The 24,834-nt window shown below is 47.1% G+C and overlaps 1 protein-coding gene across 2 annotated transcripts in view; it reads left to right on the top strand.

The window, feature by feature from the left end:
• DENND4C (DENN domain containing 4C) overlaps positions 1-24,834 on the top strand; it is a 1,124,311-nt gene that overhangs the window by 453,295 nt on the left and 646,182 nt on the right. The gene's annotated exons all lie outside the window — the stretch shown is intronic.

Genomic DNA, 24,834 nt, shown 5'->3' with positions numbered 1-24,834 from the left:
ATCCAGCTACATTCATTATAGTCATCTGAGAGAGGTCTACAGGCAATAAAACAAAACCTGGAATTTTAGATCTCATTTTTAGCTTCAGTAAGAGGTGGTAGATAGCATGGGCTAATTCTTAGTTTCATCCAGGGTAGTATTTAAGATAGCAGTGCAAACTCTTTAATCTTATATTCAGTACCTTACCTCTTAAGACTTTGCTTGGCATCACCAACATAAGGGTCATGTCCAGACAGTCTGGACTATCATACAGCACGCAAAGTTGAGAGCACATTTCCAATATAATCTTTAGCGAAGGATGTTATATAATCATTTATCTGACTAAAGACATGGTGGGGTTAGGGACTGCATTCCTCATTCTATTCTGATACGTGGGAATCGTTAGATCCTGGGAGTAAAAAAAAGAACTATGTGCATGTCTAAGGGTTATTCAAATTAAGAGCCCTCTCGTCAGTACTTGTAGTCTTTGGCTGTGTCACCAGTTCACTGCAATGTGCACTCTTAAATTTCTCTGTCAAGTTAAAGGCCACTTATGTTGCTAAATGAATTGGTTTATGTATTGTCTTGAGTTATGTTATGTTATGTTAAATTTAGCTTATAAAGCGCACGTACGCCCGTAGGCTTCATGGCGCTGTAGGAGGTTTTCAGAGCATAACACAACAACAGGAGGACAACTTAGAACGTCTAAGGATAAGCTTCTCTAAAAAGCCAGGTCTTAAAGGCTAGTCTAAAGGCTAGAATATCCTCGTGTGACCTTAAAGAAGCTGGTAAGGAGTTCCAGAGGGAGGCAGCAAGAAAATGAAAAGAGCTGCCGCCCTGACGTTGTTTCCTAACAACCGGCACCATGAGCAAGTTTTTGTGACCAGAGCGGAGGTTGCGGGAGGGGGTGTATCTGGCAAGCAGATTGATGATAAATTTGGGGCCTTTACTTTGTAATGCCCTAAAGATAATGCAGCCGGTTTTAAAAGCCGCCCTCTGGGCTACCGGCAGCCAGTGCAGGTCTGCCAGGCCTGGCCCGATGGACTGCCATTTAGGAAGCCCACAGATCAGCCTGGCCGCCTGATTTTGAACCAGCTGCAGCCTCTTGAGCTGCCCGGCTGGAAGGCCCAAATATAAACTATTTGAGTAGTCCAGCCTAGACAGCACAAGGGCGATGGTCACCTGTATCAGGGCAGAATGAGTAGGACACATACGTTTTAAAGAGGTGATTCCATTTCTTTATTAGAACATTAATTATATCATTTATTAGGGATATCAGCTTTTCGGTTCACAGCCTGTGCAAATAAGTTCTTCCTTTAGCTGCTAGAGTCATACTACAGTAGTGCAGTTGCTAACACCCACTGACTTTAATATGTTAGATACTCTAATATAAGTAGAAACAATAAAGTCAGCATGTTAGAAGGGAAGGTTGCCCCTGCTACACTTTTGATCTGCACCAGTGATTTGTTCCAATAGGTTTTACACCCTCGGGAACTCACGCTATCTATAACGTTAAAGTTAAGTTAAAAAAACACAGAAGTTCACCAGTTAAAGTTAGTTAATTATAACCTGCTCCCGGCCATGCACTGCTTATGACCTTCCACATAACGTCACTCATGATATGTTCTATGACATCATTTATGACCTCACTGGTGACATCTCAAATGACATCACTGATGACCTCATCCAAGTTTCTTTTGTACACAATACTCTATAAACTAGTTGGCATTAGAGGCCTGAAAGCAAGTGCAAAATAGCTCAGAATAAAATGAAGGATCGTTCATGCCATCACAGATACAACCACCTTAGGTGCAGCAAGCATGTGTCCTGTGCAACATGGACCCTATACCATACACTTCACAGGTAGCCTAGTTCACATTAACAATCAACTGCAGATGTATAGGAAACTCTTATTGCACTCTATTTTCAATATATATAGAGAAAGTAAAGTTTCTCCAGATACTCGAGGTCTGTTCCAAATTAATGCCGCGCTATGGAAAGCTTTTATCTTGATCAGTCGCCTCAGTCATGGAACCTAGATTGAGAAATGAAGTTGATAAAAGTAGAAAAGTGGGTACTGTGGACCGCATTTACTCTGTATCACACTATTTGCAGACCGTGAAACTGTCACGAGAAATGCACCACAGAGTATTAAAAAGTATCTACTAAGAACAGTGCACACTGTGCAACACCTGTCAAAAATACACTATTTGCTTAAAATAACCAAGGTGTGCCTCCCCGAACCTCATCAGGCCCTCAGGATCCCATTCCTTAAGGCCAAACCAATAGAAAAGCAGAGGGGAGGTCGTGTGCATTTTTTAAGCTCCCACCTGCAGGGAGCAGTTATTGTGTTTGCTCCCGTTTGGCAAGATATTAAAAAATGCTTCCACCAGGCTGGAGGAAGCACAAGTTTCCTTGCCCACACAGTGCGGGCAGGGAAACCATTGTGCCCTGGGGGTGGGCTCCCAGGGACACAGCAAGTGAGTCGCCAATGGGGGATGGGGTCCCTGGGGTCAGTTAAGGCGCAGGGTGGGGGGGGCTGCATGGCCCTCTTCCCCCATTTTGAATATTTTGGCTCGGGAGGTTGCCTCCCTTGGGCCTATAATGGCCTGCTCTGGGAGGAGGACCCCCTTTCCCCTTAATTGCAGAAATCAGTCCTGGGGGGGATGGAGTACCCGGGGCCTTTAAAGGCTCAGGGAGTGGAGTGGTCCCTTTTTGGGAGATTTCGGCACCAGGGCCTAGAATGGCTCGGGCAGGGAGGCCGTGCAGTCCCCCTCCCCTTATGGAATGCGTCCCAGGCGGATGGGCTTTTTTTTTTCCTAACTTCAGGATAAGGGACTAAGTCCATGAGTCCTGCAAAGGCTGGCAGCAACTTTTTTCTCATGTTGCTGGCAGTCAATCATAGCGCTCGCTCCCGCAGGAGTTGTCTCCCACAGGAGCGAGATGGCCCAAGGGGAAAAAAAGTTCCCTGGGTCAATCGGAGTGCTCTGGTTTTAAATAGGCGCTCCTTCGACACTCTCAAGAGACTCTCGGAGACCCAACCATCCAGATATACACATTTTTTAAACCTGAATTTCTCAACAACTACTAAACTGATTTACAACAGCTCAAAAAAAGCACACTCTATGGGGGCGGAGCTAGCCAGGACCCAAGATGGCCGCGGAGTAACTCCGCTCCGAAAACCGCCAATTAATGCTTCATGAATCGGACACATTACAGTAATCAAAACGATCAAATTAAGCGGCAAGAGATCACCTGGTTATCAGACGCCGAAATACGTGCCTCTTTCCAAAATCGTGCCAGCACCGAGGCTGTGGGAGGCCGAAGAGTATACGCAGCCTGGAGGAGGGTCTGTGGTGCAGCCTGCGTGGGGGCCGATTGATCGGAGACGTACCGAGGCTGCTGCACCAATGAGCGGCAAGAGGAACTGCTGCGGTGCACGCCAGCTCCGGGTAAGGGAGGTCCCGGTTTCCTGAGGATGCCGAACCTCGTTTTGCAAAAGGTCAGTGCTGGCGCATGGCGGAGGGCCTGCATGTCAGTGAGAGTGCCTGAGGAAAGACTGGTTCCCCAAACAAATCCAGCCCGAATTGAGGGCTTGTACAGAGGTGCTGGCCAGTTGTAATCTCGGTGGTATTAGACTTGACGAGGTGCTGCGACTGTAAGAACTGAGCAGCTTGAGTGCGCTGCAATGGATCGCACAACAGCAGCCGCACCTTCCAATTAAGCAAACTAATACTGCCCCAGTACAGCTAGCGGGTGGAGGGGCACCGCAGCTTATGCGAAGGGCCCCGGTGGTTGCAGCTGTGGGATTGAAGGGCAGCAGTGCGCTTATAGATAACCACAACCACATGAGGAAGAGATGTCTAGCTCCTAAGGAGCGCCGCAGAGGGACCCATATATTCTACAGTAAAGGCACAGCATTAAATATTGCATAAAAGTATAGTCTGCGACACACCGAGGGGACATAACGAAGGCTTGCAGTCCATAAGCAGCCTAGCACCGCTGGCGAAAATGAGGCTGAACTGTGTGGTGGAATTGTTTGGGCAGTACCGGATAGAGGTCTGGGCATCTCCCCCCCCTCCCTCCTCCCCCCCTCCCTCCCCCCCTCTTTCGGGCCGACCCTGTGTTCTACTGCTCTGGCAAGTGCTTGGTGGCACTGACGGCGCTCTAATGCACGTGTGGTGTACGACGGGGGCTGCGCGTAGGGGAGCTCCGCCCCAGAGGCTTATTGCTGTGCTCGACGGAGTGCAATCCAAGCGCTGCAGCAAACACCTAATTTCACAACATGGGGAAAACAGATAAGGCGCAATCAAAACTAAATTTTGAACAACGCAAAACAGCGGGCACGCGAGAGGATGACAGAATCCACTGTGGCTGAACAAGATAATACAGATAACGTCCCAAGTGATGATTTAAAGAAAATACAGGCCTCCATGCAACAGAGGTTAACTACTATAGATGGAAAAATTGACTCGTTGGCATACAGAATGAATCGCATGTCCGAGAGGGTTGATAGGCTGAGCGATTGGACATGGTGGAACGTGGAGTGTCGGAGGCAGAGAACCTGCAGGCGGAGGCTGGTTCAGCACAGAAAAAGTTTGATAAGGCACTCACAATGTTGCATGACAAAGCAGAAGATTTAGAAGCGTGCTCAAGGCGCAATAACGTAAGAACTCTGGGTTTGCCTGAATCCACAGAGACCGGGAACATGAAACTGTTAATAGAAAAACTACTAGTCACTTTACTAGGCAGCAAGATATTCTCTACAGTATTCGTCGTGGAGCGAGCGCACTGCTTTTTGGCCCCCAGACCGCTACCTGGAACCCCGCCTAGACCAGTGGTGGCAAGATTGCTGAACTACCGCAACAGGGACGTGGCCCTCCGGAAGGCTAGGGAGCTACGAGTCTTGAAGTACAAAGGTTCCGAGCTTGCATTATTCCCTGTTTTTATGCCACAGGCTCAAGAGGCGCGGAGGAAATTTGCGCCTATGAAAAGGAAGCTTTGCAAACTGCACTATGAATACTCAATGTTGTACCCTGCTAGATTGCGTGTCGCTATGGACGGTAAAACTAAAATATATCACGACTCACAGACGTTCCAAACGGAACTCAACAGGTGTAGTAAGGAGCAACAAGGGAAGAAAATGACTCAGAAGACGACAGTAGCAGAAGACGATGTAGAAGCGAACTCGGACTGAGTATGCAGGTAAGAGTGCAATGCCTCCAGAACAAACTACAAGAACTTAAAAAAGTAATTAAGAGACTAAGGGGTGGAAGGGCAATAATAATGCACCTTATTTGCTGTCCTAGAAATGTGCATAATAAGTGATAATGTAGCATTACAGGTTGGCATAATTCTTCTTAATCAGAAGGGGTAACATGTTAGTGCTGAACACAGGTGACAGAAATAAAGTTAAATAAAACTGGATTGTGCTTATAGGCGGTCAGAATAGGTCATAGGGAGAAGTCTGGGAGGCGGCTTCCTCTGGCCTCGAGTGTAATCCGCACTGGGTGTTATGTTTGGTAAGGGGGGGGGAGGGGTAACTTTTTGAAGTACTGCCAAGTCAAAGGGTATCTGCTATGGCGTGGGTCGAGTGTTGCGGGGGAAAAGTTGTCAGGATGCAAAATGTGTAATCTTTCTGAGTTTTCAGGCAGTAATTCACAAATGTATGTTCACAATCGGGACAAAGCGGTAGATGATGGCTGACTCGAACGGAACCAATCCCACAGTAAAAAGCTAAGTTCTTGACCTTGAACGTCAGAGGTCTTAACGAACACAGGAAAATACGTAAAGTTGTTGCATACTTGGAGAGGCATAGCATAGATGTGGCCATCCTTCAGGAAACGCATCTCCTGCAGGGTGCAAAAGTGCTATCTCCCAGAAGACATAGACTCAGGGTTTACATCTCACACCAGAGGGGTATTAGTTTTGGTGGGTAGAAAGTCTGGATTGAGATTGCAAGAAATAGACACATAGAAAGATGACCAGTTCGTCATAGCTAGATGTTATAAAGAGAACTTTGAAATCTTATTGGTTGGAGTATACGGACCAATCCACGATGATCCTCAATTCTATCAGATACTGCATGCTAAAATAGCGCCATTTTCACACATGCACCAATTCTGGGGTGGGGATTTTAACTGCATGCAGGATCCAAACCTGGATAGGTCCAAAGGGCCTCTTAAAAAAACATCCAAGGCGGCCAGAATAATAACCGCTATAGCAGCAGTGGAAGATCTAGTGGATGTCTGGAGAATTAAAGCGCCTCAAGGTAGAGGCTACACGCACTACTCCACAGTACATAACACCCACACCAGAATAGATTATTGGTTTGCTTCCCGGGCGATCATGCCCAATGTTAGTGACACGCACTTTATCAGATCATTCCTCTGTGTTGCTTAAAATAGACATATATGACATACAGCGGGGTGAATGCACGTGGCGCTTCCCACAATATTCCTTGCTCGACCCAGTGTTTCGTAAAGAGCTGGGGGACGCAATAGATGAATTCTTTGTCACAAATCTTGGCAGTGTGCCCAAAATGTGCACTATTTGGGAGACATTCAAAGTTTACATTAGGGATATGACTATAGCGAAGAACGGAGGGTTTCTCAGGGCAATTCGCACACAACTACAGAAAACAGAAAAGACCTTGAATGCATTGGAAAAGAAGTTGCTAGAGGGGGGAGGGCCCAATGTCCTAGCACAAATACGTTAGCAGATTAGTGAATATAATGAGCTCGCATCTGCAGAAGTAACACTCCTCGGTAAATATGCAACTGCGCGCATATATGCTGAAGAGGAAAGACCCAGTGCGACTCTTGCTAAGCTAACACAGCCTCCTAGAGGAGTAAATACAATAATGCAGATACATACGACTGATAGCGAATTAGTTGGGGGGGACACCTCAAATAGTTGAAGTGTTCAGAGACTATTATAGAACATTATATGCCACACATGATCTTGAGATAGAAGAGCAGGACGAGGAATACCTTGCTCATATTACAGTGCGATGGCTGGAAAACACAGATGGGGAAAGGCTACTGGAGCCGCTTCGTCCAACAGAAATTACGGCAGCATTGAAAGATATGGCAAACGATAAGGCACCTGGGTCTGACGGTCTTACTGTGGCCTTTTATAAAGTGTACCAAGATAAACTTGTCCAACACTTGATAAATCTTTTTGAAGAAATGGCTAAAGATGAATGCATGGCTCCAACTATGAGAGAGGCTATATTGATCACACTTCTTAAGCCCGGCAAGCAGCCTGACCACTGTGCCTTTTAGAGGCCTCTGTCATTGCTTAATACTGATGCCAAGCTGTATGCAAAGATCTTGGCGAATAGACTGGCGCCACTATTGCCAAAACTGATCGGACCCGAGCAGACAGGGTTTGTCCCAGGCCGCTGTCTCACATGCAATGTGCAAACTTTTTTTGACTCCATAACTCGTATAGACAAAAAGACAAAAGTTGCTGCATTATTTAAAGATATAGAGAAGGCATTTGATTCAGTAGAGTGGCGCTTTCTCTATGCAGTCATTAACAGAGTGGGTGTGGGAGAGGTCTTCCATAAACTCATACAGGTACTATACTCTAATCCTGTTGCTCAGGTCAGAGTTAATGGAGTTCTTTCCCCAATAGTTGATATTAGCAGAGGGACTAGACAGGGCTGCCCGCTCTCACAGTTACTCTACGCATTAGTAGCAGAGCCATTGATGTGTGCGGTGCAGGAGTACCACTCCCACAGAGGAATTAGATCCCCACAGTATAATTTAGCGATAGATGCCTATGCAGATGATACGTTGTTATATATACGCAACCCAGAACAAAATCTGCATCCTCTGTTAAAGGAAGTAGCGTCATTTGGGCAACACTCTGGATTAAAAATTAATTGGCACAAGTCAATAATGTTTCCTCTTACCCCATCGACAGCGCAGGTCAGCACAGAGTACCCCGTAGAATGGACCACTGAAGCGGTGAGCTACTTAGGGATACAGGTATACACAGACCCTGACATAATAATTTGCGAAAACTATGGTTGCGCCACTCTAAAGCTAAAAGAATCCATAGATAAATAGACACGACTCCTGTTGTCCCTTTTTGGTCGTATTGCCATAATGAAAATGATTGTATCGCCCCATTTTTTTGTTTTTGTTCTCAAATATACCCATGGCACTGACCAAATCATTTTTCCAAAATATCAAAACTCAAATGATTAGATTGGCCTGGGCTGGGAAAAGCCCGAGAGTCAAATGGGAAACCCTCACCAAACCATATGCCGAGGGCAGACTAAATGCTCCTGATTTGGAAAGACATTACAGGGCGGCCCAGGTACTGCATGCTCACTACTGGATACACGGACCCAGAGACCTCCCTTACTTACATATTGAAAGAAACGTGGTAGCACCTAGTCCGCTACCGAGAATTCTCATGGAGGAGGCAAAGGGCACCCCGCATGTGATAGATCCGACAGCCTGCACTAGGACCCAAATACAAAAGATGGCCAGGTCGCAACAGATAAAACTCATGTACATGCCTAAATGGCCTATAGAATGGTGTGGTTGGATGCCGTTGGGCGAGCAGAAGGTGGTTAAGCAAATACTATATAAATTCAAAATTGAGCGTATAGGGGCCCTGTTTCATGGAGGAGTGTTGAAGAAATGGGAGCACGTACTGGAACAAACTCCCCAAGTCAGCACTCTAGATACATTGAATTATCATAGGCTGCGTCAGGCCATGCGCGAGTTGCTGGGGGACGGGCTGGTAGAGCCCTGGAGTGGAAACCAATAATGCACCTACTGCAGGCCACCACCCCGCAAAGGGGTGTCACGGCATTATATGCACTAAGCAGAGTGTCTCAGGTTATCCCCTTATCAAAAACACAGATGGACTGGCATGTGGAACTAGGGGTGGAAATCACCGAAGCACAATGGGGCAGATGCTATAATAAAACAAAGTCAATATCACAAAACGGGAGGCATAGACTTGTACACTACAAATACCTACAGAGAGTATACTATACACCTGCCAGACTATATAAATATGGCCCACTAGACACAGACAGATGCCAGAGATGTAAGATGGCAAATGCATGATTTATACACTTAGCATGGGAATGCCCAGGGATACGGGAATTTTGGAGAGCAGTTTATAACACACACAGATGCTAGCGCTTCCCATCCTAGAGACGCCACTAGTAGCAGTACTGGGGTTTGATAAAGACATACCGAAAGGGGGACGTAGATTGGCGGCTATATGCCTTCTATTGGCAAAACGGAGAACCACTAAGAGATGGATGCGCGGCCCTTTGCCGAAGGTCACGGACTGGCTTGCGGAACTAGCACACTGCTCAACGCGCACAGATAATTACAACGCCCTCATACCAGAAAAGAGCAGGCCTAAGGAAATATGGGATCCATATAGGGAATACATGATAAAAAAAAAGCTGCGGATGAGGAGGGTGCTGCATTTTCGGGAACAGCGGGAGGCAACAATGCAGAAGGTTACACACCTGAAGTAAATGCAAATGATTGAGAATTCAAATGTAATGTCATAAGGTCAATATGCAACAGTATAAAATGTAAAGAGCAGGTTAGGAACGATAATAGATTGGCAAATAAAGGGGATTGCTGGGTTCAATGTTGTCCTTTACTGTACGTGATATTGTGGATGAACTTCTGTGTAACTGTTATGATACATTGCATTGACAATGAAATGTTTGCCTGATGGATATTTGGAAAAGCTTTAAATAAAGTTTTTTAAAAAGCACACTCTAAGGACCAAGATCTAGCTTCCTGCCAAATTTGGTGTAATTCTGTTCAGCAGTTTTTGAGGTACAGCTTCTTAAAGAAGTCTATGGAAAATGCATGGGGATTTTGTGACCCCACAGTTTTTTCTTGGCCCCTGTGTGATGGATCACCCCGAACCTTTCTATGCACAAGCAGTCAAAACGTAGCACCTTTTTGGAAGATCTAGTAGTGATTCGTCAAACGGAACCAAAGTTATTATCAACACGAAAAATGCATATTCTATGGAAGCACTAACCTAACTAGAACTACCTAGTGGCGACCGCCACTGGCTAATGTGTATATGTATGTCTGTATATGAATGTATGTATGTATACATATATAAAGACCCATATCCCTGCAATAAAGCAGTTCTTTCTTGACCCCATTGTAGTGAATGCTGTATTATTAAATAAAAAGACAATGCCATTACCATACAAGTAGCTAAGCAACATTGGCTCGGGTGACTGCGTTCTCTTTCCGCCCTCACATATTTCTAATTTAAGTTACTACATCATCAAAATGAAGATCACCTCCCTTGTGCACAAACTCTTTCTCCCTCCCAATTGGGATATGAGACGGTATCTGTTTATCTGACCATAATGTACAGTAACCTAAACAGTAAGGAAGAAGTTGGTCTGTTCAGACCCCACCCTGTTTGTTGCAGTACCACATGGCTGTGGTGTTGTCTGTGAATGGAGGGTAGAAAGGCTTTCAATGGCAATCTAACTGCTAAGAGCTCCAACAGGTTGATGTGGAGTCCGGATTCCGCCGGAGACCAGAGTCCTCTGATCTCCACCTATCCCAGATGGCCGCCCCTTCCCAGTAGTGATGCTACAGTCACTGCTGTGGGATCTGGTTAGTCAAGGGAGAGGGGTCTGCTGCTGACCCAACTGAGGTGCCTAAGCCACCATTGCAGTTATTTTCGAGTCGCCTCCGAGATCTGGACCATGTCTGAGAGATTCTCCTGATACTGCACCCACTGGAATTTGAGGTCCCACATCAGAGCTTATGTATGCCAGCAGGCATGTGTGACTACCAGAATGCAGGAGGCCATGAGGCCTAGCAGCCTCAGAGTCAGTCTCTGATAGAGGCTGAAACATTGGTATCATAGCTTGAATATCCTGGACTCTGTGTTTGGGAGGATAACTCCCAAAATGCACCGTGTCCAGAACGATTCCGATGTAAGGGATCGTCCGATGGAGTCAGGTGACACTTCGGCATGTTGATACTGAACCCCAGCGAGTGCTGGACATCTGCCGTAGTTTGGTGGTTGGAGATTACAACCTGAGGCGAACCTGCCTTTAACATCCAGTCGTCGAGATAGAAGAAGACTGGCACCCCTGATCGCCGTGCATGAGCTCCAACCACTGCCATCACCTTGGTGAACACTCAAGGGGCACTAGTAAAGCCAAAGGGAAGCACGGCAAACTGAAAATGCTTGAGGCCCACTGTGAACCACAGGTTAATGCCTGTGGGAAAGCAGGACAGGGATATGAAAGTATATGCGTCCTGCAAGACCAACGCTGCAATCCTGTCTTCCAGGTCAAGGGCAGACTGGACCCAAGGCGTGAGTATTTTGAACTTCTTGAGGAAGAAATTGAGAGGGCACAGGTCGAGGAAAAGGATGAAGGCCACCATCCTTTTTGGTCCCCAGAAAGTAGCAGAAATAACATCACAACATACTTCTGGAGGCAGCACCCTCCCTATGGCTCCCTTGGCCAAAAGAGCTATCACTTCTTTGCCGAGAAGTTGATCCTCCATCAGCCTGTTAAAAGTTGGTGACATGGGGGGAGGGGGGTTGGGGCCATGAAGGGGAGGGTGTATTCCCTGTGAAAGATCTGTAAAACCCACTTGGCCGACGTTTTGGGCCTCCAGTGGGACAGGTGATGGTGAATCCTACCACCCACTGGAGCCCATGATGGTAAGAGGGCAGATTAGGAGGGTTTGGAGGCTGCGGCTGCAAAGGGTGGTGAACTGGCCCGACCGCTGGCAGACCAACCCATGGGGCCTGTGGATACCGGGTCCTCAGCCACACAAAGGCTGAGGAGCATGCATGGCATAGTGGCAGGGTGGATATGGATGTGGCTGGAAACCCCTTCCGTAGCCACTAACTGAGTGAAAGGCGGATTGGGGTGGCGAGGGACCATGGGAAGGCCCAAGGACCTAGCCATAGGCTTATTGTCCTTAAAGCGCTTCAGAGCTGAATCCACCTATCTCAGCAGTGAGGGGAGCCATCAAAGGGCATGTCCATTAACGATGCCTAGACATTCCCAGAAAAGCCACTTGTTCAACCAGGCATGGTGTCGTAAAGCCACTGTCGATGAAACCGCTCTGCCCAGCGAGTTGGTGGTATCCAGTCCATATCTGATCGTAAACTTAGCTGCATCTCTTCGCACAGTAACAGCCTTGGAGAGTATGGTCTGGGCCTCCTCTGGGACCAATGGCAGCACCTGCACAACAGTATACCTCAGAGAGTTGAAATAGCGGTTTGTGAGGCACACAGTGTACACGAACTGCAGTGCCAGGCTGGTGGAAGAAAACATCTTCTCTATAGTAGCCAGCATCTTGGATTCCCGATCTGGTGGTGCGGTTGAGAATGCGCCAGTATTTACTTCAGAGGTGGAGTCTTGGATCACTAAGCTCTCTGGGGTGGGGAGCTGTGTGAGGAAGTTTGGGTCCCCTGGAGTGGGGTGGTGGCGGCAGGCAATCATCCTGTTCACAAGAGCCCCAGTGCCGGGCTTGGAACAAGTAGCAAGTCAGCAAGTGGTTCATTAAAAGAGAGAAGATGTTCTGATGAGAACACTTCCACTGAAGCACTTCTGTCAAGACATTTGTCTTGACTGCCACTGCGGGCAAGCTGAGGGCTAGGACCTCAGCCGTCCTCTTCACCACCATTGCAAAGGATGCTCCCTCCTTCATAGCTATGGTAGGGGGAGAAAGCATGCCAGTATCTGGAGAAGTGTTCAGTCCACTGGCTTAACGCAGATGCTCACATCAGTCCAAGGTTTCATAAAAAATGGTATTCCTCAGGATCCAGTGACCCCTCCCATTCCTCCCCAAGTCCAAGCCCATAAGATTAGGGCTCAGGCTCTGGCCTGGAATGCATGGCTCCAGTCAGCATCAGATGGCGCGCCACTGGCTCCATGTCGGAATATGGGATTAGAATGGGGAAGGTGAGTTTGTCGACATTTCAAGCCAGGAAAGCTCAAGGTGATATGACCAGCATCGGTCTGAATCCAGGAATTGATCCTAGAAGCTCGAATAGCACCAGAGCACCCAGCGCAAAGCCAAAAGGAGCCACAGCCGAACCCTTAGTCCCAAAGGCACACCAGACCAAATGTGCTGTCCAACTATGAGGTGCATGGCTTTATACAATTTTCTTAACTAGGCGGAGGCTGCCCCTGCTTCTGGAAAATCGTAGAGGAACAGAGATAGCCCAGGCGCTGGCTCAACCACAGAGCCAGGCCTCGAATGTGGATGTCGGCCTACGGATGTGGAGAAGTCAAAGATCTCTTTGGCTTCTTCTTCTAGTGGTGCTACTTACTCGAGTGACCAGACTACTTCGAGTGAGACAAGAATCTAAGATTCCATAACTGCTCCCAAGATCTTCCTCTCAATCGGGACTTCGACCTTCATTGTGTTGCACTCCAAGCTGTGAAGTACTAGAGGCATATAAGGTGCGGGTCAGTCACCGACCTCAATCGGGGACAGGCGCAGCAAGCCTAGAAGCCGGCTTTCCTCGATGACATCCTGCAACACCAAGAGGAAAACCCTTAAATGACTGAGAAAGGTTTAGTCAAAAAACAGAGCCGACAGCAGCTTCCTGCTTTCCAGATTCATCGAATGCTGGCCCTTATCAAGGAGGCCCACACAGTCACATTAATTTGTGCACATCAAATACACCTTTGCCACAACTCTACGTTCTGGACCGAGCTTGCGCTTTGCTCATAAGAACACCAGGGGGAACTTAGGACCTTCTCCCTCCCACGATCGTACATCACTCATTGCCCTGAAGAAGTTCATTGTATATGAATGAAACGCATTGGCTGGTATCTTTTACTGTTGGATGTCTATGAAAATAAAGGATTTACTGATGCAATATAACAAGACTAAATGGCTTATTGTAAGACAACTTTTGCTTCGGAGTAGTGCACCTCTCCAATTGTGGGTCTGTTCTTCCTCTGCCTAGCAGCTGGCACCCAACGACGGAGTTGCATGTGCACACTCGTCTGGACACCGTTGACACCGCTACGAAGGGAACACAGCAGGGGAGTGCAGTTACCGTGTCCGCCATTGTCCGCAACTGTTCTCAGCTAAAAAATGAATTAGGGGTAGCTCTTCTCCGGATCTGCACTGACTGACGTAGAAAGAAAGGAACTGATGTTTGCGCGCTGGGGCGGCCCCTATACAGGCACCACGCACATCACTTTTGGCACCGACGACATCATGGGGAGCCATACCTCACCTACTGGTGAGCAGGGGTACTGCGCACTAAACAAAATCCAGATCCAGTCCAACACATGGGGTAATTTTAAGGTAAGGAATCCGCGGCAAAAAGTCTCTAGCAGATTGCTCCTCCACACTGATATGGAGAATCAAGGGCGCACAAGACACCAACTTTCCAGTGCAGGCTGGGTGCAAGTAGCCTAAATCAGTGTTTCCCAAACTGTGGTCCGCGGACCCCCAGGGGTCCGTGACACATTCCCAGGGGGTCCTCAAACAACAGTTTTAAAAACATTTCAAAGTTCCTTGTATAATTTGCAGTTTTCGAGCAACAATAAAAGTGTCAAGATAACTGGTGATTAATGTACCTGCTGGAGAGAGATAAGCGTTTTGTCCAGTGGCAGCTTTGACATTTCTAATGTAGCACAGAGGGTTAATGTGCCTACTGCAAAGAATGTGTACCATGCATTCTAAAAAGACAGTATTTCATGTGCATAGGTTAGTGGGAGTGGGTTACTGCTTTTGTCACTGAGATTCTTTTGTTACTGTGCAGTTCATAAGTGACAATCGTGATCCAACACCTAGACCTATAAACTGTCATCAAAGAGCTGCTTGCAAACTGCATGGTACAAGTTTGTAACTTATGTTTTTCCCAGTCTTTCATTATTCTGATGCTGCTAAAAAGGTTTATTTGTGTGGAAACACATTTTATTGTTAAAGTGAATGCTAACCACTATGTTATGTTCTGAAACCTGAGTTTGCACTTCTCCAGAGCAAGCACTCTTTACAAATTCCTCCCAGTATGAATGACAAGTGAATCCTACACATTGTAGTCCCCTTTGCCTTATGTAACATTTTCTATACACTGATTTACACATAGGATTTATTGTCTCTATATGTGTGTGATGTAAAGTGCTCTGACATCCTACAATGGCAAGAGAGATGCTATAAAACAAATAAAATACATGTGACAGAGGGGCTATGGAGTGATGAGAGACACTGTTGGAGGGTGATAATAAGGGAATCATTAAAGAACCCCAACAAAAATTGTTGTATCTTGGTGTATAGTAAGGACATGATTTACTTTTCTTTAAAAGCTAATAGAGTTCAATATATAATAATGAATGTGTTGTAGAATGCACCATTGATTCCTAAATTTTCTTGGGGGGGGGGGAGCCTCCCAAAGCACCATTTGTAGTAGTCTGGCTCACTCACTGCACTTGGTGTGCACTGTATGGGGACTAGTCTGAAAACATTTGCAAGGGCTGCTTTGAGGTTCCAGTCTGGCCCTGGCAGGAGCCTCGTACTGCGAAATAAAACCAACGATTTGAAAGTTAGTCACGGAGATGCAGCACCAACCTTCCCATTAAAATTTTTCATTTTTTGCAAATTCTTTCAATACAAAATACTAAAACTTTTAGTAATTTGATTATTTATTTTGTGTACACACGTGTGTTTATTTTTTTTTAATTACTGTTTTAATGTTTGAAATATAAATCATACAAATTGCTTGGGGGTCCCTGGCTTCCAGTAATGACTCAATGGGGGTCCTTAGGAGTCAAAAGTTTGGGAACCACTGGCCTAAATAATGGGAACACCAACACTGATGCCTTCAATAGGTGACAGTGTTTGTCACCCCTGCGACTTAAAAGGCAGAAAAAAAGTATAACACCAGGATTGTTTTACTGCTATAAAAAAATACATGGAAAACCAGTTTCCAGGTTACTGTTTATTCTAAAACTATTCAGAACTGGAGTCAATTTAATCTTAGATAGTATCTTAGATGATACCCCATGACACACCATATTAGCAAGAGCATTAGAAGAAAATACATTTTGCAATGAAAATTAATCTCAACTCATGTTGATTTCCGTGTGGTTACAGTAACCCCTCTGCCCCATGAAAATATTGAAAGAGCCTCAAAGTTGGTAGTCTATCATACTATTAATTTGAAATGTTTATCGCTCTTTCCACCAATCTTGCTCTTGTTGGATGTGGGACTGCAGAGAAAGGCGGTATTCAAAATATAGAGCCAGATACAGGAAAACACAAACACTTCCTATGAACCCATTAGAAGAAAGTATTTCCCCCAATTTCCATTCAGGAAATATCTGTGCAACAATGGTTTATGTTCGTGTGGAGGACGGAAGAGGAAATGAATGGAACGTCAACCAACCAGACTCCTTGCAGAGCAGTAAGTGGGTGATGCAGATCAAGACAACAGAGCGGATTAACTCAACCGAAGATGCCTAGCAGATCATGAGTGGAGTTTCCATCTGGAGATGGAACAAGGCCTGTTTCCGCAGTGGGGAGAGCCTTGGTTAGATCTGTTTGCCACTGCCAGGAACGCGCAATTTCAGAAGGTCTGCTCGCTGGAGTTTCCGAGGGGTCTCTCGTTCAGAGATGCTTTTGTCTTGTAGCGTTGAGGCCTCCTATACGCCTTTCCGCCTATACCACTCCTGCCCAGATTTCTCAAGCAGATCAGGAACAACCGGGCCCAAGTCATCCTTGTGGCTCCGGACTGGGCATGGAGAGTTTGGTAACCCGAGTTGTTGAGCTTGGCCATTAATTCTTTGATCAGGCTGCCCATTCGGGAGGTTCCTCTGTTGCAGCAGCAGAAGAGGGTCCTCTACCTGAACCTGTCAACTCTTCACCTTCTTGTGTGGAGATTGAGCGACTTCAGTTGACAGCTTTCGACCTTCTTCCCGAAGTTTGCAACGTTATCTTGGCAACTAGACCCCACTCCACCAAAACGGTATACGCCTGCCTTTGGGGAAAATTTGTGGCATGGTGTACAGAAAGACAATTCAATCCCTTTTCTGCCTCCCTTTCTCAGGTTCTCATTTCCACCCTTTCTCTTGCCCAGCAGGGTTCTGGGCACTTTTAAGGTCTACCTCTCTGTTATTTTTGCTTCTGTGAGGTTGCCTGACCATCCATTCCTCTTCAAATCCCTTATTGTAAAAAGGTTTTTGAGATGTTTGCAACATTTATTTCCACCTTTCCCTTTCATTATGCCCCAGTGACACCTCAGTCTCGTCATCATTTTTCCTATGTGTACTCCTTTTGAGATTTTGCACAATTGGACACTCAGGCTCCTTACCATCAAACGGCCTTTCTCGTGGCTGTAACATTTGCGCGAAATGTCAGTTAGATTCAGGCTTTTTCATACAAGCCTCCCTACTTAAGTGTCTGCCCAGACAAACCGGTGCTTTGTACGAGAGTGTCCTTTATACTGAAAGAGGTCACTTTCTTTAACATAGGCCAGTCAAACACCCTGACTACTTTTTACGCTCTGCCGTATCCCTCCAAGAAAGAGGAGTGACTTCACCGGCTGGACCTAAAAGGAGCGTTGTTGTTCTGCCCTGAGCGCGCACCCAAATGTAAATGTAAATGTCAAGGTACTTATAGAGCGCACTGTCACCAGACGGCCACCTTGCGGTGTCGCCTATGCGGTTTCCTGGCGCTGATACTCATACCGCTGTGGAACCCCTCCTGGCTTTCCCTGTGAAGTGTCCACTCCTGGGCACCCCCAGGATGAAGCCAGGCATCCTTAGCGCTGTTGGGGCCGGTGTGGAGGCTAAGCAAGCTATTGCCCAGAGTTGCAGCGTGGGGCCCGTGATTAGAATAGGCACCGAGGCGAGAATAGACAGGTCCGAGGAAATTGAGCCCAAGCCCCGCCGAGGCGGGAATCGAACCCTGGTCCCTGGCCAGAACTCTGCTTCAGGGTCTGCCGCTCTAACCATTGAGCCACACCCAAGAGTACCGGGTAGACGACCAACTCTTCGTGGAATATATCCGATTGAATAAAGGCCGTGCCATGCAGAAGCAGACCATATCCAGAAACTTCTGATAATCTTGTTTGCGAAAATCCCAAAGGTACAAACAATGGGGGCTGGAAGTCATAAGTTTCTGAACTTATTTTACACAAACCGGACTAAGTGTAGCTATGCTGGAGGCAGATACTCTTCTCCAAAACGAAATATTTGCAGCTAGGCGGCTTGTGAATAATCGAGGTGGGCTACCATCTTGAAGATGCTTGTAGAGAGATACCAAGGGAGGAGCTTTCCTCTCAGGGCACACCCATGGGTTGACTTTAAGGAGCAGGCTTAGTGATCCCTCAGGAATTGCAAACCATTACGAAAGAGACAGGTGACTGTCTCAGACAAAAAAGAAAACAATGGGACTGGCACAGCTCCACAAATTGTCCCAAGGCCTTAATTGTTAGACATAGATACACTTTTTTATGCCATGTGCTTTAAAGAAGCTGCACAAGGAGCTAAGAGTGCAACTTCTTTTAAACCAAAATGACTGAATACCTTGCCATTTATGTGCCATCACCTCTTAGTATCCAAGTTCATGAGTTACTGAAAGTCATTTCTATTTAGCAACTGTTAAATGAATGACAGTAAATAAGTTTCTGATAGATACGTCTACCTGCAGATTCATCACCTGTAGATCTTCCCTAAGGCAGCAGACTGGATCCAGAAACTTCAAAGCAGCTAGGTCACCAGTAGTGGGTGCAGGGCTCAGTTGGCACCGAAAGTGATGTCTAATGAAGCCATAAAGCTCCTACCCTGGCGCACCAACGACATTTTCCTTTTTTCCATGCTATCGACGCAAATCCTAAATATCACTTCTGAGGAAATGTTTACCTCTCCAAAATCTTCAATTTTATTGAAGTACTGAATAATGTCTCCTAAAAAAAACAGTCTGGATTCAAACCCTGTAGGGATTGTGAGGGACAGATGCCCATCAGACCCCCACACGGTCTGTTGGTGGTGTTGCAGAAAGACCATGACACCAAGTCTTGCTTCTCATGCCTCAGCATGAACACCAATGCCCTTAAGGAAGGAGAGGCTAAACTGTTCATGGCCCAGGCGAAGTTCTACTGTCAGCGCCAACAATGCTCCAGACATCATTCTCCATGAAAATCATTTGGCAAGAGAAAAAGAAAACACAGAAGAAAGGAGAATAAGCATAACAGGGATAAGTCACCCCCATCGCCCTCTGTCTCCTTCGTCCTCGGAACCGGAGCTAGTCATTATTCCTACAGCGGATCCTCCGTGCCGCCCTGCCCCTTGTGGACCCGGCTTCGTATTGACCTCCGATACCGCCATCTCTTGATCCATCTGTGCCAACCCCAGCTCTTCCCGAGATTCTGGTGCAGTGAGCTGACCCAGCAGTGTTCCTCAATGAGATGTGTGTAGTCTTTCCGAAATCCTTTTGGACTTGTGGAGCCTCCATGTCGACCACTATTCATGCCCTTTCAGCGATTGCCATTCTGTTTTGACCCCCACTTTGCTTCACAACACTGTAGCCGACTCTGTCAGCAACGATCCTGCCTCCACCACGACTTCTCCACCGCTGCTGCATTCTCCGGCCTCCGATGCGGTGCCAGTGGCCTCACAACCTGACATCGAATCCCGGGCACATTCTCAGAGTGGCCCAAAGATTTGTGGAAGAAGATTTGTATAGAGCACACCTCCATTAAATTTTTGGCACGGACTCTGATTTGGTGGAGTTTTTTCATGAAGGTGACCTGAGTTGGGCTCGTCTGGATATCCAAGGCCTGTCTTCTGCTAGTGGGTTGGGCACTTCGCCTGAGTTAGCCATGGACTTTCCCACTGGTCCACCAACCTAAGATGTTGCCTTGTTGCATAAGGTGATTCTAAAAGCTGAGGAGGCACCGGATCTTAAATTGCCAACCACTCAGACTAAAACTAATGTCCTTACAAAGGTTCTCCTTCCTTCATCAACCTCCCAGGGACCACTTCTACTGTTCAACGAGGCCCTGCTGGGAATGGTTCTGGCAGCTTGGGGAAAAAACATCAATTGCACCAGCAGTCAGCTGGCTAGTTGCTCACAGCTATACTTCTGCCTGCTTGTCCACACCGCCCCTCTCCTGAGAGCCTGGTCATCCAAGCTTCCGGTTCGTGACACAACCTGGAGGTGCTTTCCCTACAACCCCTTCTGACAGGGAGTCCAAACGCCTTGGGGGAAATAAATATTTTCAGGGGGAACTATAACTCTAAAATCCCTCAATACAAACCATCTTCTGGCTCACTACAGACATGCTTTATGGGGTATGGTCCTTCCACATGTCCACCGTGTTTTGAAGGAACGCCACCAGGAGGTCATTGCAGATGGCTAAAATACCTCCCAGCACATTATTAAGTCTAGTTTATTCACAGCGGACTCTGAAGCCCGGGCGATGGCACTTCCTCTCTGTACGACACTATGCTTGGCTTTAGAACGTCAAATTTCTTCTCTGAAATCCATGTTAATTTGACGGATCCCTCATTCAATGATGTCCGGCTGTTTGGGGACAAAGCTGATTCGGCGTTGGAGAAATCTAAGGCCTGCAAAGCCACAGTCAGATCCTTGGGCCTTCGGATTCTGCCTTCAAAGAACTACAGGTCTTTTTGCCACTTTCAAGGCTTTGGACAAGTCTTTTCCTTTTGTCCCAGTCAGTACCCCTCAGCACACCAGCAACAGCAGAATCCACTAGTGAAACAATACAGAGGCCATGGTAGACTGAAAGGGCGTGGATCCACCCTGCAACCCTCCTCCTCTTCCCCCGCGCCCCAAGGAAAGCAGGCCTAGTTCACTTCCTCAAACCTTCATGGAGCCTGTGGTAGGAAATGTGTTCAGTTTTCTACCGGCCTGGAAGACCATCACTTCAGACTAGTGGGTCCTACAAATTGTGGAAAAGGGCTACACCCTCCCCTTTCTTCAGGTCCTGCCACCTCCCCACCCACCTTCCTCTCCACCTCCCATTTGGCCATTTTACAGCAGGAAATGACAGCTCTCCTCCACAAAGGAGCGGGGGAATTGGTGCCATACAAGGAACGAGACCACAGTTGTAATGCGATTTGCTTCCTGGTGCCCAAGAAGGATGACAGTCTGCGTCTGATTCTGGATCTCAGGAACCTGGACTTCTTCCTAAAAAAGGAAATGTTCAAAATACTGACCCTAGATCAAGTTTTAATGGTGTTGCAACTTGGAGACTGGATGGTGTCCCTGGACCTGCAGGATGCATGCTTAAACATCCCTAATCTGCAGTCTCATCAGAAGTACTTGCGATTTATGGTGGGTTCTATGCACTATTTGTTTGTGGTACTACCCTTTGGCTTGACATCAGCACCTTGAGTCTTTATCGAAGTGATGGTGGTGGTTGCAGCCCATCTCAGACATTCGTGAATCCCCATTTTTCCATACCTGGTTCCTCAAAGCTAGTTCGCTGGAGTTGGTGGTACACCATTAGCAGTCGACAGCATCTCTGCTGTTCCACTTTGGCTTTTCAGTTAACAAATCCAAATCTCACCTGTGGGCCTCCCAATAAATCTATTTCATAGTGTCTGTAATGGACACTACCCTTCCATGCACATTTCCTCCACCACAAATAATTCAATGCATCGAGGGGAAGGTCCCATATTTCTAACAAGGCACAACAGTCTCAGTCCTGAGAGGTCTGCAATACCTAGATCTCCTGCTTTCCTGCATTCTCCTAGCCTCATACATTGGCACATGAGGTTCCTGCAGTGGTGCCTCTGTAGGCAGTGACTACAGCTGTGAATGATGCCACCACCACTGGATGGGGAGGTCATCTGGAGGATCTGCATATCAGAGGCGGAAGATCGGGTTCTGCACATCAATCTGCTGGAACTGCTGGTGATTTGGCTGGCGCTCAAGGACTTCCTCACCTCCATCATGGGTTGGTCCGTCCAGATCTTGACCGGCAACACAACTGCGTTGTGGCATGTGAGCAAGCATGGGTGACTAGTGCCTCATCTCCTTTGCCTAGAAGCACAGTGAATGTGGTCTTAGACACCAGCAAGGGATCTGGCTCACCGCCAATCACCTAGTGGGGGGTCTTTGAATTTCAGAGCCGACAGCCTAAGCCAGCCTTATCTTGCCGATCACGAGTGGTGTCTTTTGTCGGAAGTAATCCAGGATATCTTTGCCCAGCGGATGCTGGACCTGATACTCATCAGGTAGCGGTCCCCTAAACAGATGAGTGTGCACGATATCGCACATGCGCCCAGGTAGTGAGGAATACCTGTGTGTCTTTTCACTACCGATGAGACTTGCTCTTCCCATAAGCTGATATGGGTTAGTGATTGACATTACTTCAGGCTGCAATAGTGCATTGCAGTGGAGTAGTCTCATGTTTCCTAGATTTGGATTTGCTGTGCCAAACCTTTTCTAATGGTAAAGGTGATGTTGGCATAAAATAAGCCACTTATGGAATATGGGGATTTCTGTGCTCTCAGAGTCTTTTGTGCCATGTTTGCCTGGTTCCAGTGGGACCAGGGGTTGGGGAGCACATCTGTGCATTCCTCAGCAACAGCTATAAACCATTGACATGCAATGGTAACGACAGACCTCTGCCATTTGAGGGTCAGATTGAATAGATGGGGAGAGCGAGGTTTTTGACACTTGGCCCAGATCATTGCCCAACTAATGATGAAGATCTGACTTCCACTGCCCCATGGCAGACAGGCCTACAATTTAGAGGAGACACCGGGTGTTCAAAGGAAAAGCCCTACACTGTCCCCTTATTTCAGAGGGACACAATAGTATAACTATGGGCCCAATCCTTCAGCAAAGGGTGAGATACGCTTGTGGGGATGCTGGACCAGAGAACCGGACTGCGTGGTGCACATTGTCTGAGAACTCTGTTGTGCACATGGAGGATTACTGCCCATGAAGGGGACAAAGGGTCACTTCAGAATAGTGGCTTGCCTGGGTCGAGACCTGCTGAAGTGTGGCACCCTGAAGTGTCATATCCAAGGGCCCTTCTGCGGGCCTCCTGTTCTCTCTGGGATCTCAGGGACATCAAAGATCACCCGCAAGGGATCCACACCCCCTCTACCTTACATCTGGAGAGCGGTGCCCTCTCGAGTGTCCACATTGGCTATCAAATCCCATCAGATAGAGTGGTTTGAGCATGGAAAGACTTGTGCCTGGAGACCGGGTTGCCTAGTGCGGAGCCCAGAAATCGTGCCCGCATCTAAGGCGTGTGGTTCCCGAAACTCATGAATCCTGACACTTATAAACGTCTAGTTGTTGAGCGGATTCACTGGTTGCGGGATCAAAGATTTCTTTCCGTCATTAAGACAGAATCTCAGAGCAAAATCGGGCTTGAATAAACTGACTGTGGTTTTATATAAATCTTTTATGTTAGAAGAGGGAGTTAACGGCTATTTGCCACACGTGACCCATGCACGGCATCGTTTTGTTTTATTGAGACTGAGATGTGGAATTGCACACTATTCTGGTGCATTTCCTGAAATGAAGTCACGTCCTCCAGATTCGATACCATGTCCGTGTGACAATAAGAGCAAACAAAGCACACTGCACACTCTATTATTTTTTTAATTTTACTGTAATTTTAGATGTTTTTATCTTAAGCCCCTGTTTGTTAACCATAATATTAGGCCCCATAAAATTGCAATGGCATTTTTGGTTACTCTAGAGCATGGGTACTCACAAACTTTCTGTCGGGGCCAAAATTACAGTGTGGTTTGTGGCCGAGGGCTGCACCGGTAGAGGTGGTCAGTGGGGGCGGGGTCAGTTAGGAGGGCGGAGCTAGAGTCAAAAAAATCTAACCCGTTTCAAATCATGAGACAATGCAACAATGCTGTATTTCAAAAGCAGATGTAACTACAAAGAGCACATTTTGATAATACATTTTTATTAGCAGACAATAGCAATCTTAAGAGGCATTGCGTAGCTTCATACACTTTGTCCCCAATTCCATCACAGTCTCCCTCTCTGTAAGTGTCTGTCTCTCTCTCTCTCTCTCTCTCTCTCTCTCTCTCTCTCTCTCTCTCGCTCTCTGTCTGTCAGTCTCTCTGTCTGCCAGTCTCTCTCTGTCTGCCAGTCTCTCTCTGTCTGTCAGTCTGTCAGTCTCTCTCGGTCTGTCAGTCTCTCTCTCTGTCAGTCTCTCTCTCTGTCAGTGTCAGTCAGTCTCTCTTGCTCAGTCAGTCTCTCTTGCTCAGTCAGTCTCTCTTGCTCAGTCAGTCTCTCTTGCTCAGTCAGTCTCTCTTGCTCAGTCAGTCTCTCTTGCTCAGTCAGTCTCTCTTGCTCAGTCAGTCTCTCTTGCTCCGTCAGTCTCTCTTGCTCCGTCAGTCTCTCTTGCTCCGTCAGTCTCTCTTGCTCCGTCAGTCTCTCTTGCTCCGTCAGTCTCTCTTGCTCCGTCAGTCTCTCTTGCTCCGTCAGTCTCTCTTGCTCCGTCAGTCTCTCTTGCTCCGTCAGTCTCTCTTGCTCCGTCAGTCTCTCTTGCTCCGTCAGTCTCTCTTGCTCCGTCAGTCTCTCTTGCTCCGTCAGTCTCTCTTGCTCCGTCAGTCTCTCTCTCTCTCTCGGTCCGTCTCTCTCTCTCTCGGTCCGTCTCTCTCTCTCTCGGTCCGTCTCTCTCTCTCTCGGTCCGTCTCTCTCTCTCTCGGTCAGTCTCTCTCTCTCTCTCGGTCAGTCTCTCTCTCTCTCTCGGTCAGTCTCTCTCTCTCTCTCGGTCAGTCTCTCTCTCTCTCTCTCGGTCAGTCTCTCTCTCTCTCTCGGTCAGTCTCTCTCTCTCTCTCGGTCAGTCTCTCTCTCTCTCGGTCAGTCTCTCTCTGTCAGTCTC

The sequence above is a fragment of the Triturus cristatus genome, chromosome 2_1, assembly GCF_964204655.1.
Source record: "Triturus cristatus chromosome 2_1, aTriCri1.1, whole genome shotgun sequence".
Lineage (NCBI taxonomy): Eukaryota > Metazoa > Chordata > Amphibia > Caudata > Salamandridae > Triturus > Triturus cristatus.
This window is presented reverse-complemented; position numbering and strand designations above follow the sequence as displayed.